The sequence below is a fragment of the Mercenaria mercenaria genome, chromosome 10, assembly GCF_021730395.1.
Source record: "Mercenaria mercenaria strain notata chromosome 10, MADL_Memer_1, whole genome shotgun sequence".
Classification (NCBI taxonomy): Eukaryota; Metazoa; Mollusca; class Bivalvia; order Venerida; family Veneridae; genus Mercenaria; species Mercenaria mercenaria.
Genome location: NC_069370.1, coordinates 47,417,671 through 47,434,783, shown reverse-complemented (window position 1 = coordinate 47,434,783; position 17,113 = coordinate 47,417,671).

Here is a 17,113-nt window from a genome sequence, read left to right as displayed (position 1 = left end):
TAAGCTGTGTGATGTTCACTATGAGACCGACATACAATATTCAAATTGATCAGGTCTTAGATCGACATTAAAAGTAGACCATAGTCTGCAGTCGTAGAGCGATAGTCGAAATTGTTCAGCATTCAATATTTACATGTGTCTGCTTACACATATCAGTATGCAAAATCTCTAGATCGTAGATTGACTTTCGACAAAGTCGAGGTCGAAGATAGACATTTGAAAATGTTTACGTCGGAGATCAACATTTGAAGATCCAAAAGGCTTTACTTTTATGTTAAAAACACCTAAAACAGTTGTTTAGATGCTATGTATAATAACATGGTTAGTATATAAACATGGTTAGAAATGCACTATTTTCAATAATGCACACAATCTTAGGACAGGAAGGTAAGACTAGAAGTATATTCTGCATGCCCGCGGGCAGAATGTCAAGCCCGCCAGCTGTCTAAAGAAGAGCACCGCCTTGCGGGTGCTGACGCTCATCTGATTTTTTGTATAATAGAAATATTGTCCTACCCATGATTTTCTAAGTCAAAAAAGGTCCATCATTCTTGCAAAAAGCAGGATAGAGCTATGTTTCTTGATGTACAGCGTCAGCTTATGATGGTGAAAAACTGTTGCAAGTTTTAAAGCAATAGCTTTGATAGTTTATGAGAAAAGTTGACTTAAACATAATACTCAACCAAGAAAATGATTTTCTAAGTCCAAAAGGGGCAATAATTATTGCAAAAAGCAGGATGGAGTTATGTTACTTGCTGTACAGGGTCAGCTTATGATGGTGAACAAGTGTTGCAAGTTTCAAAGCAATAGCTTTGATAGTTTAAGAGAAAAAGTTGACCTATACATAAAACTTAACCAAGAAATCTGATATTTTCTAAGTCCAAAAGGGGCCATAAATCTTGCAAAAAGCAGGATGGAGTTATGTTTCATGCTGTACAGGGTCAGCTTATGATGGTGAAAAACTGTTGCAAGTTTCAAAGCAATAGCTTTGATAGTTTAGGAGAAAAGTTGACCTAAACATAAAACTTAACCAAGAAATCTGATATATTCTAAGAACAAAAGGGGCCATAAATCTTGCAAAAACAGGATGGAGTTATGTTTCTTGCTATACAGGGTCAGCTTAGGATGGTGAACAAGTGTTCCAACTTTCAAAGCAATAGCTTTGATAGTTTAGGAGAAAAGCTGACCTAAACATAAAAATTAACCAGGCAACGCCGACGCAGACGCCGACGCCGACGCCGACACCGCTCAAGTGATGACAATAACTCATCTTTTTTCCCCCCAAAAATCAGATGAGCTAAAAATAACATCTATTATACTATTTGGCGGTATCAGAACTGATTTACACTAGCACCTGTATTTGCATATGTAATTTTTTTGACCAATTATAAAAAAAGTCTATATAATACAAGTCCACACAAAACTCCTTACCAGGTAGAGATAGGTCAAAAATACACCGAAAATTTGGATGTAACAATGCACGTTGTACCACAGAAAAATGGTCTCAATTTTTCCCCACGGCCAGCAATAAAAAAATACAATATAAGCTATTTATAGTAATATCAAAGGGAAGTGATTCTAAAAACAAGTTTGCCTCATGGTGTTGAGCACATGTGCCAAGTTACATCAAAATCCCCTAATGCATGAAGAAGACATGCTCCAGAAAATGTCATTCTTGTATCTGACCTTTGGCCTCTAAGTATGACCTTGACCTTTGACTTAGGGACCTGGTTCCTGCGCATGACACTCCGTCTCATAAAGGTGAATATTCCTGCCAAGTCACATCAAAATCCCACCATGTATGAAGAAGAAATGCTCCGGACTAGCTTCAATTTGACCTCCAACTGTGACCTTGACCTTTGAGATAGGAACATGGGGTTGCGCATGACACTCCTTCTCATTGAGGTAAACATACACGCCAAATATAAACAAATTTGGTCCATGCATGTCAAAGTTATGGTTTTGACAAACTTCAATTTCACTTTTGACCTCCAACTGTGACCTTGACCTTTGAGATAGCAACATGGGGTTTGCGCATAAACACGCCTTCTCATTGTTCGATCCTAACAGCGATAATATAAATAATGTCGCTCAGTGCCAGTTTGATTCGAGTTACACAGTGTACACTTTCTTTCGTTAAGGTTACGAAGTAGGCATTGAGAAACAAAAATCAAACACACCAAATCATAGAAAGAAAGATTTGTTTGACATGAAAATTGAACAGCATGTAAAAGATGTATATTACTTTACGAAACAAGTGTCAGTATACTGATATAAACATTGAATTCCAGAAAATGACTGCCTATAGGGGCCAAACTTCTCACACATGTTCGTTTTGATGCATTTGCAATAGCATGCGAGTGGTGAAATTTCGCATAACAAGGTGAAACACAGTTTTCAGCAATTATTTATCTGTGTTCGAAATATTACTTAAAATAATTGGAAAAAGTTGTCTCCCTTTGAAAATGAATGCCATTTGTACTTAAAGTATTCCGAAAAAGTTGTCTCCCTTTGAAAATGAATACCATTTGTAAAGAAATAAAGAAACAATTGCTGAAAACTGTGTTCCACCTTGTTATGCGGAATATCACCACTCGCACGCTATTGCAAATGCATCAAAACGAACAAGTGTGACTATTCTTTAAAAATGGCGTTTAATTGTCCGGAAGTGGAGCCCCTTTAGGCAGTCCTTTTCCGGAATTCAATGTTTTTATCGCTCAGTAGGTAGAGCGTCGGTCTACGGATCGCGGGGTCACGAGTTCGATCCTCGGGCGGGGCGTGTGTTCTCCGTGACTATTTGATAAACGACATTGTGTCTGAAATCATTAGTCCTCCACCTCTGATTCATGTGGGGAAGTTGGCAGTTACTTGCGGAGAACAGGTTTGTACTGGTACAGAATCCAGGAACACTGGTTAGGTTAGCTGCCCGCCATTACATAACTGAAATACTGTTGAAAAATGGCGTTAAACCCAAAACAAACAAAACAAACAAACAATGTTTTTATCAGTATACTGACACTAGTTTCGTTAAGTAATATACATGTTTTACATGCTGTTCAATTTTCATGTCAAACAACTCTTTCTTTCAATGATTTGGTGTTGTTTGAGCTTTGTTTCTCAAGGCCTAATTCTCATCCTTAAACGGGATACAATCGTACCGCCCAACTACTGGTAGTATTTTTTACCTTAGGATCAGAACGCAAACCTTCGTTGATATTTAACAATGTTCAACTAGAGTTTGTCGAAAGTCATAAACATTTATGACTGACATTTAGATCAGATGGAAAATGGCATGATCATATTAATAACATCATCTCATCAGCATCGAAAGTTCTTGGATCTATGCGAGCTTTAAAGTTTAAAATAAATCGTAATTCACTAAATCGGATATATATTTCGTACTTGAGACACATATTAGAGTATGCTTCTGTTGTATGGGATGGGAGTACTGAATATGACAAGCAATCTCTAGAAAAATTGCAGTATGAAGCTGCGAGAGTTGTTACGGGACTAACCCGATCTGTCTCCATTGAAAAATTAATAACAGAAATAGGTTGGGTTTCATTAAAAGACAGACGTATTATTCAAAAACTAACTACTGTATACAAAGCAAGACAAGGAAAGCTTCCAGATTATCTTGCTGATTTATTTCCTGGAACTGTATCCGAATCAAACTCATACCGACTTCGTAATAGCAATGACTACGTGACATTAGCCCGCCGCACCCAGATATATAATTCATCTTTTATTCCTTCTGCTGCTTCTCTATGGAATAATCTTGAAATAGATATTAAAAACTCAGACTCATTGAATATTTTCAAAACCAGATTGAAAGCGAAATACAAATCAGATATAGTTCCTAAATATTTTTGTATTGGTGACCGAAAATTTTCTGTATATCACGCACGCATAGGCAACGGCTGTAGTAACCTGAATGCTGATCTTTTTAACAATCATTTACGCAACAATTCTTCATGTGAATGTGGTCATCAAAACGAAGACGCCAATCATTTTTTCTTTAACTGTAGAAATTATCATACTCGGAGAACCGTCTTGTTTCACGAGACACGTAAATTTCATCCGCTAAACCAACAAACAATTCTGTTTGGGAATGATCGGTATACGGAAGATGAAAACACGTTCATCTTTCTACAAGTTCAAAAATATATAAAACAGACAGGCAGACTCTAATGACACTTTCTTATATATGAAAATATCTTAACTAATAGACGACACTTTAAAATGCTGGACAAGCCCCAACTCTCTCTCTCTCTCTCCATCAGTTTTAACAAATGATTTCAATATTATTAACACAACTTCGCATATTTATTTTGTTTTCGCCGCCGAGTTATATTATGTTATTTCTATTGGGAAGGGCCGTTTACTGATGTTGTGAGAACTTGTGGCCCGACCCATTTGCTTATTTTCTTGACTGTACATGTACATTTTTAATGTTTGTTGTTATAAATGTAAATATTAATAAGCAATAAAATATGATTAAACTAACTACTGGGAGTTTATGATTTGCAGTTCTAAATCTGAATAAGGTTATACATTCTTTTAGGTCTAACAATTTGAAATATTCTTCAAGACAATGATCTTCTTTAAAACTACTGTAAATTAGACCTTTATTCGACTGGGGAAGCTGTGCATGCCATGACTGTTTATATTGGTCTGTTAATGTTTGTTTAATTTGTTTCGGGATAATTCCATGATTTATTTGGGCCTGGTTCTGCCAGAGATCTGGGCCTAGTTGTTCGAAACTTTAACAGGCGATTAAGGATAACATGGTGTAATAGCCAGATTTCATATCTTGAAACTGGATGGTAATATTTAAATGAAATTTGGTCACTTTAAAGACATTCAAAATTAAAACCTTTTCACCGAGAGATTTTTCAAATTTTATCATATTTGGGGGAGATAATCGGTATTGAAGTTAACATTGATGCCTATGGGAAATATATAATTTCTTTCATTATGGGAATCTGGATTTGAGTTTCGAGAAACTTTTGCGGTAGAAAGCTGCATTATATGATTCTGATACAAATATCAAAAAGGAATCTAAAATTCACCGTAGGGAATAGGAGAAAATCATGTTTTTCTAGTTTTCAGGGGAGATAACTCATGAAAAAACAAATTTAACAGGGGAGGTAATCTAAAGGAAATTTTTGAGAACTTCTGTCACTATATAACTTATCAATATGCACCATATTTCTATCGTTTGACATTTTTAAAGCTTAAATTATAAAGTTGTATGTACGCTTTTGATGGAATTGAGGCCTATTACACCATGTCATCCTTAAGCTAACGGTTGATTAACTTTTTGGGTTATTTTTCGGCATTTCAGAAGACTTTGAAAAACAAATGTATGAGGTAAGAAGTTTGAACACTGGAAACTCTTTACAATAAAATCAAAATATCATAAAAGTGTGTCCCACCAAGTCTTGTATTTTGAATCAAAATTTAACCGGAGGTTAGTTTAACAGCCGGTTAAAGTTTCGAACAACAGGGCCCTGGTCGACCTACAGAGTTCAAAATGTCTTTTATCTTAGAAATCCATTTAAGTTCATGATTGGGATCGTTAACCATATATTTGTAAATTTCGAACGATATTTTATTTTGTTTCCCAGTAATGAGACGATTCCAAAATGATATCATTCGGGATTTAACTATGATAGATATTGGATATCGGCCAAGTTCGCCCATTAGCATGTAGAGGGGGGTCGATTTTCGAGCTTTAGTAATTTTATGTAAGAAATCATTATACACTTTTTCTAATATTTCAAGATTTTCGTATCCAAATATTTCTGATCCGTAAGTCAGTATAGGTAGAACGGTGTGGTCAAATAATTTGATATTAAGGTCTAAAGGTAAATCTGAATTGTTCGATTTAGTAAATAATAGATACATTGCCTTAGTTGCTTGGTGCACTACGTGTTTTCTAGCTTTAAGAAAAGAACCATTACTGGAGAATGTTACTCCTAGATAGTAGTAACTGTCAGAAATCTCAATATTTTCCTCACCTAAGTAGAAACTGAAATTTCTCAATTGTCGAGCCCCAAATATAACTATTTTAGTCTTGTTTAAATTAACCTTTAAATGCCAATTAGTGCAGTAATTGTTGAAACTATTCAAGCAGTTTTGAAGGTCAGATGATGAGTTCGAGATTATAGAGAATAATAGGTTAGTGCCGTAGATGAGAAAGTTTAATATCTGGCGAGGTGGTGGAGGAGGTTATCGGGTGAGCCGAAGGCGAACCTGCTAACGCCCAGAGCCGAGCCAGATAAACTTTCTCCATTTTACTTAGGCACTAACCTATTATTCTATTTATCGTGTCATTACTTCATTTTCCGATATTTGGCAATTTATTTTACAAAAAAAAGTGTTCGACAACCGCTTTAATGACGTCATATTCGTAATGACGTCACTTATATAATGACCTAATTACCGACAAAATCGCAATAACTTCTTCGTTTTTGTATAAAAACTCATTATTTGACCACTCATTTTCTTAGTTCGAACATTTCCAACACAATGGTGATGGTTTCAATGCAAAATTTCTTATGACAACAATATCGATCATAAGGTCACATGATCAACTGACCATATATCACTGATCACGTGTCAACTGACGGTATATCAAGAAAGATAAACGGCACCCTGATAGATCTATCGGGTCGAAAATACTGCAGGTGACAGTAAGCCATAATGTTAGATCTTGGGAGCCAAGTAGCTGTACTCTAACAGATCCACTGTAAGTAAGTTTGAAGGTCGTTTAAGTACATGGAAAATAGGACAGGGGACAAATTTTCATCCAATTTCGGAAATGAACGAGTCTGAAAAAGATCCATTATATGAGATACGTGATTTTATATTTTTGTACATGTTATTAATAACTTCAAAGAACTTTCCATCTATAGAATTTTGTAACAATTTATGCCAGAGACCGACTCGCCATACCTTATCAGATGCTTGAGAAAAATCTACAAAAGCACAAAAATGTTTTTGCTTTTTCTTTTTAAGTATTTCAATTAGAGAATACAATGTAAATATATGGTCCGCACACGAGTAACCTTTCCTAAAACCGGCTTGATTTTCATATAAAATATTATTGTCCTCAAGATATTTTGTTAACCTGTTGTTTAATATTGATGTAAATAACTTTCCTAAACAGCTTAAAATTGTAACTGGGCGATAGTTGTTTGGGTCATTTGTCTGACCTTTATTTTTAAAGACTGGAATTATTGTTCCTTCTAGCCATGCATTTGGGATGAAGCCTGTGTCTAGCACACAGTTAAACAGCTTAACATAGATCACACTATGTACCCGGATAATCCTAACTCTATTCAGCGATCCTAACTCAGTGCCAACATGGCTGACAGAAAGACGATGTATGTAGCTAATTTCCCTGTCTTTTATCATGTATTTATGTTAGTATGCAATGTTAGCCTAAAACTTTTGATAGCCATAATATCCTGTATTGATAACATGTTTTGTGTACTAAATATTTCAATCGACAAGTCACATTATGTGGCTGGAATTCATGAAAGTGTACTCAAAGAAGTCTTCAAAATGAACATGTTTTATGTTTCTAACTGTTTTAAAGTACCAGAAATTGCAATAAGACCTTACTTATCAACTGTATTAGTTCAATAAACATCTCTTAGACAATGTTTAACATTATCAAAGTTTGAAATTGATTTTTATAGCTTAAAAACGGTATTGATTATGAGGTGGGCTTAGTTTTGCGGATAATTCCTGACTGGTATAGGAAACAGTGCTGGATAAATACGAACTTAGAATGGATAAACACCTAACCAAACGAAAACATAGCTGTTCGTCTGTGCTTTATGTATGAACTATAGTTGCTTGAAGTTCTCTGACCCACCATGCCCTGCAGGGATATGGGATTCCTATATCTAACTTGTCCAACTCGTGATTTTTTGCCAGCAGACAAGTGCATTTTTCATTCTGTGTGTCCGCGGACAAGCAGATTTTTTCATGTATAAAATGAGAAAACAAAAAATATCATTTAGATTGTGTGTTGCTTCAAGTGTATGGAGGTGATAAAGATAATTTAATGTATGAAATCCGTGATGGTCTTGCTGAGAGTCTATCGATTGCTGCAGTTTTAGAAAAAAAAAACATGCATCTGTGTCTTTAAGAATCACTTTCCATGATCTGATTGGTTCTTTGGCTAGGTCTTGCACACACTGTAACTCGGTGACTATGATAAAAAAAAATCAGAAACGTAAACAACTTAAAAAAGTATTTCGACAAGTTTGTTAGTAGAATTCCAACTGCTGAGACAATAAGTCACTGTCAAAGGAATTATGGGAGCCAGTAGTCAGCCAAATGAAAATCAAAAGCACACAGAGATCGCAAGTATGACTAAAAACAAGTCGGAACGTTTTAAGAGTCTTTCTCTGAATTCATCTGGCTTTGTACCATTGCGTGGACAGTGTTTTGGGCATCTAACGCTATAAGATATACAAGATTTGAAACAAACGCAATTCTGAAACAGTGTGTGTGAGAGACAGATGGAGGGAGAGAAGGTTGGGGCTTACAGAGATTCGAAAATCGGTGGTATTAAATAATTTCTTATATAATTATATAATAATTTTGACTTCTATATTGAATTATTTCAAGGGTTTATCCAGATTTTTGCAAACATTGCTATTTGCATAATATTAAAATTATGAAAATATATTTGACTGTAGTGGGCATGCATATAACATCTTGTAAAATTAATGACAAGGTATGAAGACAATACCGCTTATAAAGTAAAGTAATGTTAACAATAATCAGACCATGTACATGTCAACTCATTCATTTCTTTAGAATACTTAGTCGGTTAGGTATTTATCCTTCCCGCGATTTCGTGTAAGTTAGGTTTTTATCCATTCCTCATGTAAACTGAGTTCGGTTTTTATCAACTCGAAGTTAGATTTTTATCCATTTTCTCGCTGTCAGTACATTTGAACATTGTGTCAACATGTAGTGGGTTAACAACATAGTGTAAATGGGCCTATAAAGCAATATATTTTTGCTTTCAAACAACAAAATAGTAGAGGCATCAAAAGCATTTAAGTATTTTTTAAGATTTTTTGTAAAATTTTTCATTGAAAAGTTTGCCATGTTCGTCGGTATTCCACCTGAAAACACAAGGGTTGATATATTTAACATAATACATTTTGAAATAGATATACACTTGATCAATGGAGACAGATGTAACAACCGAAACATTCCTTTATACATCGAAATTACACAGAAAACAAAGCTGTATCGGCTTTACATCCGCCATGTTGGCACTGAGTTGGGGTCGCTGAACAGAGTTAAGATTATCCGGGTACATAGTGTGATAAATATTTGAGTTCTGCGAAGGCGTTATGTTTTCATTAAAATTATTTTGCTCAAGAATCGTATTAGTATTTACATTTTTTAAATGGTCATAAAATTCGGTAATGTTAGGAGACTGACTTGTTTTTATTTTAGGTTTAAGGTTATTAAGGAACTTCCAATATTTCTTGGCATTTTTTTTCACTCATATTTCGTAACTTTATCGAATTATTTTGTTTTTCTTTTTTGATGTAGAAGTCCATTGTTCTTTTGTATATCTTACTAGCGTCGCGCAGGTGTAATTCATTTACTTCAGTTGGGTATGAGCGACAAGTGAAGAAATAACGAATGTAATTATGCATGCCAGATCAGGATCAGCTACCGGCTATGATAAAATACCGTACGATGTCTTAAAGTGTACTCCGATTATAGCGGTACTTCATCAGCTTTTTCAGCTAATATTTGACTGTAGTGTTATACCATCAGTATGGAGAAAGGCCATAATCTGTCCTATTCTTAAAGACCCAAGTTCAGATAAACAAAGGAATAAGCTTGTTATCGTGCATTAGTAAACTTTATACTTCGTTCATAAATAAGCGAGTTACAGGTTACCTAGAACAAAACGATATACTTGCAGACGAGAAGAACGGTTTTAGGGCCAACAGATCATGCGAAGAACATATATTTACACTGAACAGCATAATCAAAAACAATAAATCTGTATTTACGTCATTCATTGACCTGAAAAAGTGTTTTGATTTTATCGACAGTGACATGCTTCTTTACAAACTGCTTCTGAACAACATTGATGGAAAAGTTTACCAGTCTATAAAGAGCATTTATGCTAGTTCCACTTCGTGCATACGGATTAACAACAAACTTACAGACTGGTTCCACTGCACAGCCGGTGTAACACAGGGCTGTAATCTTTCACCGACACTTTTCTCAATATTCTCCAATGACCTTGTAATGGAAATTAATGACCTTGAACTTGGTGTGTAGAGATACAGTCGTAGTACCCTCTGTTATGTACTGTAGACTGCTCCTCATCCAACATCATCAGCATGGAGTCCGCCGTCATCGGGTGTTTCGGCCCTAAAATCCATGAACACTCTCGTGGCGGGTGGGCCCACAGTGGTGATCAGTCACTGTGCGTTGGTTGATTGCTTCCAGCTCTTCTCCTTCCGTCTCAGCCACAACCAGCTAGAAGCACGTTCAGCAGATTGGCTTAGTCTCTGGGTGGCCTTCCGTCTCTCTCTGCCAGTAGTTCCGATTGCTGCCATCAGTCGGCAGACGGACTGTGAACAAAACCCTCTCAGGCCTACTTCAACGGGGAACAGCCAAGTACACCAACCTTTTTGCCTGCAAAGGTTCAGAAGCTCTGTGTACTTTGCCTTCTTCCTCTCGTAGGCCTCCTCGCATCTTGTCTCCCATGGTACTGTGAGCTCTATGACGATGAGCTTCTTCCCCGACTTGGACCACAGGACGATATCTGGTCTCAAAGTTGTCTGGACAATGTCTGGGAATACAAGTCTCCTTCCGAGTTCAACTTCCATGTTCCATCCGGCAGTGCCGTCTAGGATTGATGCTTGCTGTGAATTGTCTCTTTTCGCAGATTCACCCGGCTTGACAAAGGCAATATGACTGTGATGGAATTAAAATGGGCAATGTCATGGTGTCAATGTTGATGTACGCTGATGACATAGTGTTAATTACAGACTCAGAAGCCAAACTACAAGCTATGCGGATGTTCTTCACAGTTGGTGCAAACGGTGGAGAGTCTTGATCAATGCAAACAAGTCAAAGTGCGTTCACTTCAGAAAAGGCAGGGCCGAACGTAGCGAGTTTACATTTAAAGTCGGAGATAATGATTTAGAGACTGTAGATCAGCATAAATACTTGGGAGTGATTTTTAGCGAGAAAAATGACTTCTCGTATAATTGTGAAGCACTATCAAAGGGCGCCGGGCGAGCTCTGGGAAGCATTACTGTAAACCTAGAATTGTTTTCGCACTTTTTAAATTAGCGCCTTTCGCGGGTAGCATATTTCCGTGAAATTAAATAGCCGCGAAAAACTCTAAAGTAACAAAAACGCGAAAGGTTGTAGCTTCAGCTTATATAGATCGCTATAAATGGTTCTGTGCTTACACATACCTGGATATTAATAATTCATATTCTAGTACCGTAACTGTATAACATTAGTGCACAAATCCACATTATTTCAATTGATTTACAATTTGCTTATTTATGAAGCAACAGCATTTTCAATACCGATCCGTAAGGCAAACAGGGGATAAAAACAAAAACAATATGCATCTATCGAACGACGTATACATGCAGCCAATACGATATATTATTTGTAAGTAAAATGTTGTGTCTATTTCTGCTAAGTGACAGTGTAATAACAGCAATTTACTGACTGTCAATAACTGGAGGTGTGAATAACCGTTGATATGGATGAAAAGGATTAGGGTGCATTTATAAGTGGAGAGTACAATAAAACTGAATGTTTTCGAAAATACTATAAATGCAACTATGCAGTGATACTTACCTTATTATATTATATATGTTTACTTGCGACTTCATATTCGCGGGATTCGCGATGGATACGATTCCGCGAAGATTTGTATCCGCGAAAATGTTCATGGTTTAAAAAACGCGAAATATAGTATCCGCGAACATTTCTAGGTTTACAGTATAAGTAAGATACACCCTCTCAAAGAGTTTGGGTTTCGCGCTTTCGAAAAACTCTACAACTCATGTGTAACACCGATATTGGATTATAGTGCGTCAACATGGGGATACAATCAATACCAGTGTATTGATAACGTACAAAATCGTGATTTAAGGTACTTTCTGGGAGTGCATAGATTTGCCCCGAACTTAGCGCTATACGGTGACACGGGTTGGATGCCAAGCGTATTCCGGCGTTGGCATTCCATATTAAGGTTCTGGAATAGGCTTATCTCCTTAGACGACCGTAGACTGACAAAACAAGTTTTTCTTCACGATTACAACATTTGTGCAAATAACTGGTGCAGTGATATAAAGTCGATAATGACTGATTTACAGTTAACACAACATTTTAATAATAAGACACATATTAACTTGAACCAAGCAAATGACCTAATTTTGAATTATTATCTTAAGTGGACAAGAGATATGCAAACAGTGCGGAAGCTAAGAACTTACATAACGTTTAAAAAGAATTCAAATGTGAGGAATACGTACTCTTGAATCTTCAAAAACGTGAGAGATCTCTATTGTGCCAGTTTCGTGTCGGGATATTACCGCTACGGATAGAGACTGGTAGATATGTCGGAGAATCCCCAGAGGAGAGAATATGTAGATTTTGGGATATGGACTGTACAGAGGATGAAACCCACTTTCTATTAGACTGTGCGTCTTACAATGATGTAAGAAATAACGTGTTAAATGATAATAGTAATCCGATATATCATAAAATACAACTATGTCATAAATGTTTAACCATGTCGTTACATGAAATGTAAATGTTATCCATTTGTATAAATGTGCTCTCTCATCCGTCTTTATATATCTATATAGGTGACATATAGGCCCACTGGGCCGGGTGCTTTCATTTATTTGTATTTGTGTATATGCATATAATTTGTTATTGCACATATCACTATAATAGAATATTTACTTACTTATTACTTATTTACCTGTTTATTACATGTTTACCTATAATATAGTAAGAAAAGTTTAGTATGTCATTTTATGGGTACTAGCATCTACTAGCATAATAACTATCAGCTTTTCAGTTTCTATGTTATTCACACCTGGTAAACAACAGAGCTACCTCTTTCAGAGGTATACGGTAAATCGCTCTGTCGCAACTTCCGAGCTAGTGCACGTCGCGATAAAAGAACATCAACAAAGAGTATCATCATAGTTTTTGCATTTTTATAAGCATTGTATCGAATATCAAAAATCGGGAATGGTAGGCGATGTAGATATAATATGTTGGCTAGTGCCAGCAGTTAAATGCTGCTACTGCCGGCAGTTAGCAGTTAACTGCTCCTACTGCCAGCAGTTAAGTGCTGCTACTGGCAGCAGTAACAACAGTTTATTGCGTGTCGCAACTGACTATCAGCAGTGACAGTAATTCATCGTGTGTACTAACACCGGTTAACTGCTACCACTGCCAGCAGTTACAACAGTTAATAAAGCTGTATTACCAGTTAGATGATGAGAATGGCATAAGCTAATTATTTTGTCAGTGTCCTACATAAATGTGTAGTACTTCCAGCAGTTAAATCAGTTCTTTCCAGTTTCCAGGTGTGTAACAGGCCGTCAAACCTACACTTCTCGCTTATACATTTGTCCGTATCTGTCAACAGTTAAAAGATGTTTCTACGATTAGGGGAGACCGGGGCTAGTTGTTATATCGCAGGTGATGATGAATCCCGTCACAAATGACGACGTGTACATTCAGTTTGATAAATATCGTGGCGAAGCAGCCATTGTGCGCGGCAGTTTTTAAAAATAAAACGAAAAGGATTGCTTTTATACAAAGATAACTGATTTGTGTCAACTAAAGTAAAGTTTTTAACTCGTTATAAAATGAGTTCTAAGCAGTCGACAGCAATTCATTTAAAGCTATGCACTGGTATAGCTTAATGACCCATGTATTTACCGATTCTATCAACAGTACTATATGTTTGAATTTTGACCGTGGACGAGTTAATTTTCAATGTAGGGGTGGCATGGGGCTAGTTGATACAGTTGCACTAGGGCTATATAATACAGTGTATCAACTAATCCCTGTCATCCTATAACCATTTTACCTACCAAGCCTTGACACAAACCTTTCTTCAGTGGTGTCCCAGAGGGCCTGTAGAAATTGGTGTCGCTAACCAAAACAAGGGATTCCTCCAGTTTGAAAGGATGAAAATGTACTCAAAAACTGCTAGGTCTTAAACCGTATTTATTGATTATCTTGTCTGGGGTTTAATTCAGTTCACAATGCTTTATTTTGTAACAAATGATACAGGTCGTTGCTGAATATAAGTTGAAGCAGGAGAAGAGATGAATATGATTTCAGGTTCAGCAACTTTTTATGAAATAAAAGCAATATCAATCGTTCAGATGCTTCACAATTAAACAACTCGGGCCCTCGTGGTTCCATTCCTATGCATCTAAACTCGAAGACCTTGATTATTTGTTAATTCACACATAGAGTTGTCCTATTTCTTTAAGTTAAACCACACAAAGCTGTTGACATCTAAAAGTCTGCCAACAGTAGGCCTAATGCTATTGTTATGGTATCGTTCCCTCCACGTACACTGCAGTCATAACTTGCAGCCACTTGATCAAACCGTATTTGGAGCCAAATGTTGCCAAAGCTATGGACGCTTGGATGATATCCAGTCCAGGGCAATGCCTCACAATTTACAACATTCCATAAGTTGTTAGAGAAACGTGACCGATGTCCGCAATATCAACAAACATCGTCAAAGATTTTAAAGTTTCGGGCATCTGTCCACTTAACCAAGAGATCTTAAAACCTATTTATAAAATACTTTCAACTGCTACTGCTGCTCCTAATACTGCTGGAACAGCTGCTTCTACTACTACTACTACTACTACTACTACTATTACTACTGCTCCTACTTCTGCTAGTGCAACATCCGCTCCTGCTACAACTACTACTCCCACTTCTACTCCTGCTGCTACTTCTACGCTGCTGCTACTACCTCTGTTACTACAAGTCCTACTAATGTTGCTCCTACAACTCCTACTTATGCTAATGCTGCTACTACTACTACTCCTTCTGCTGTTGCTGCTGCTACTGTCACTGCTACTACTGTTACTACTGCTCCTACTAATGCTGCTCCTTGAACTCTTACTTATGCTGCTCTGCTGCTGCTGATTCTACTGCTACCTCTGCTGTTACTGCTACTACTACTGCTGCTGCTGCTGCTACTACGACTGCTACTTCTACTACAACTACTCATACTACTACTACTACCACTAATACTACTACTACTGCTACTACTTCTGTTATTACTGATCCTACTAATGTTGCTCCTACAACTCCTACTTATGCTGTTGCTGCTACTTCTTCTACTCCTACTGCTGCTGCTGCTGCTACTACTTCAACTACTTCTGTTGCTACTACTACTGCTCTTGCTATTACTGCTGCTGCCACTACTACTGTTGCTGATTCTACTACTGCTGTTACTACTGCTACTACTGCTTCTGCTCCTACAACTCCTACTTACGCTACAATTGCTGTTATTGGGAGCACTACTTTCATCAATTTCCCGTATATGTTACTACAGGTAGTTAAATGATGTTTCTAAGAGCAGGATATGCAACATCCATCAATAAAACGATATATTACTAAGAACAGTTTCATCATTTTTCTTACTATTTTACTGTCAGCAGTTAAATGGCTTATAAGAACGTTTACCAGTCTCCTATTTACGTAACTGCCAGCATTTAAAAAAATATTACTAAGAAACAGTTTATCGATATGGTTTATGTGAGCAGTTGATCAGGGTTTTATGTCTGTTATTGCTAGCAGTTAACTGGTATATACAAGCAGTTTAAAATTTTCATATAAATTATGTAAGACCAGCAGTTACATGGTTTAAAAGTCTGTTATGTTTGTGCCAGCAGTTAAGTGGTCTATGAGCGCAGTTTACCAGACTTCTGTTACTTCTAGCAGTGAAATGACCAATGAAAGCAGTTTCCGAGTTTTCTATGCGTTACTGTCAACAGTCAAATGGTTTATAAGAGCAGTATGCCAGTTTTTTACGCGTAACTACTAGCGGTTAAATGTTTTATGAAAGTGATTTACCAGGTTCCTGTTACAGCTAGCAGTAAGCTAGCCAACAAGAGGTGGGGGTGTATTTACAAAGAAAGCCACTCTAGCTGCATTCAGCCCTGTGTTCCTAAAAACAAGAGGTTTCCCGGCAAACACCGTTCGACCTCACCCCGGGTTCCTTCCAAACAAGAGTTTTCCCGGAATGGCGGTCACCCGTGCCGGGTGGGGGACAACCCCCTCTACAACGGCCACCCGGTCCGATCCAAATGTAAAGGTCTGGGGCGGGGCTGGGGGTGCCCAAACTGAAAAATGCGAAAATATCCAAAAACGGCCTCGGACCAAGTTCGAGACACGCTCACGAGTAAACAAAAGTTTTCTCGTGGTAGCCGCTATGCTGCCCCCATAGACCGTCACCCTCTACAACGACCACTCGGTCCCGTTCCATAGTTAAGGTCCCGTATGGTCTTCCTATTAACTGCTGTAAGCATTTTAGGCGTTTCCGCCTCGCACCTCACCCCAGGTTCCTCCCAAACAAGAGTTTTCCCGGAATGGCGGCCACCCCTGCCGGTTGGGGGACAACCCCCTCTACAACGGTCACCCAGTCCGATCCAAAAGTCAAGGTCTAGGGCGGAGCTGTTGCTGCCAAAACTAAATAATGTGAAAATTTACAAAAACGGCTTCGGACCAAGAAAAATGGTTTATGACAGCAATTAACAAGGTTCTTGTTACAGCCAACAAGAGGTGGGGGGGGGGGGGGTGTATTTACTTTTGAAAGAAAGCCACTATAGCTGCATTCAGCCCCGTGTTCCTAAAAACAAGAGTTTTCCCGGCAAACACCGTCCGACCTCACCCCGGGTTCCTCCCAAACAAGAGTTTTCCCGGAATGGCAGTCACCCGTGCCGGGTGGGGGACAACCCTCTCTACAACGGCCACCCGGTCCGATCCAAAAGTAAAGGTCTGGGGCGGAGCTGGAGGTGCC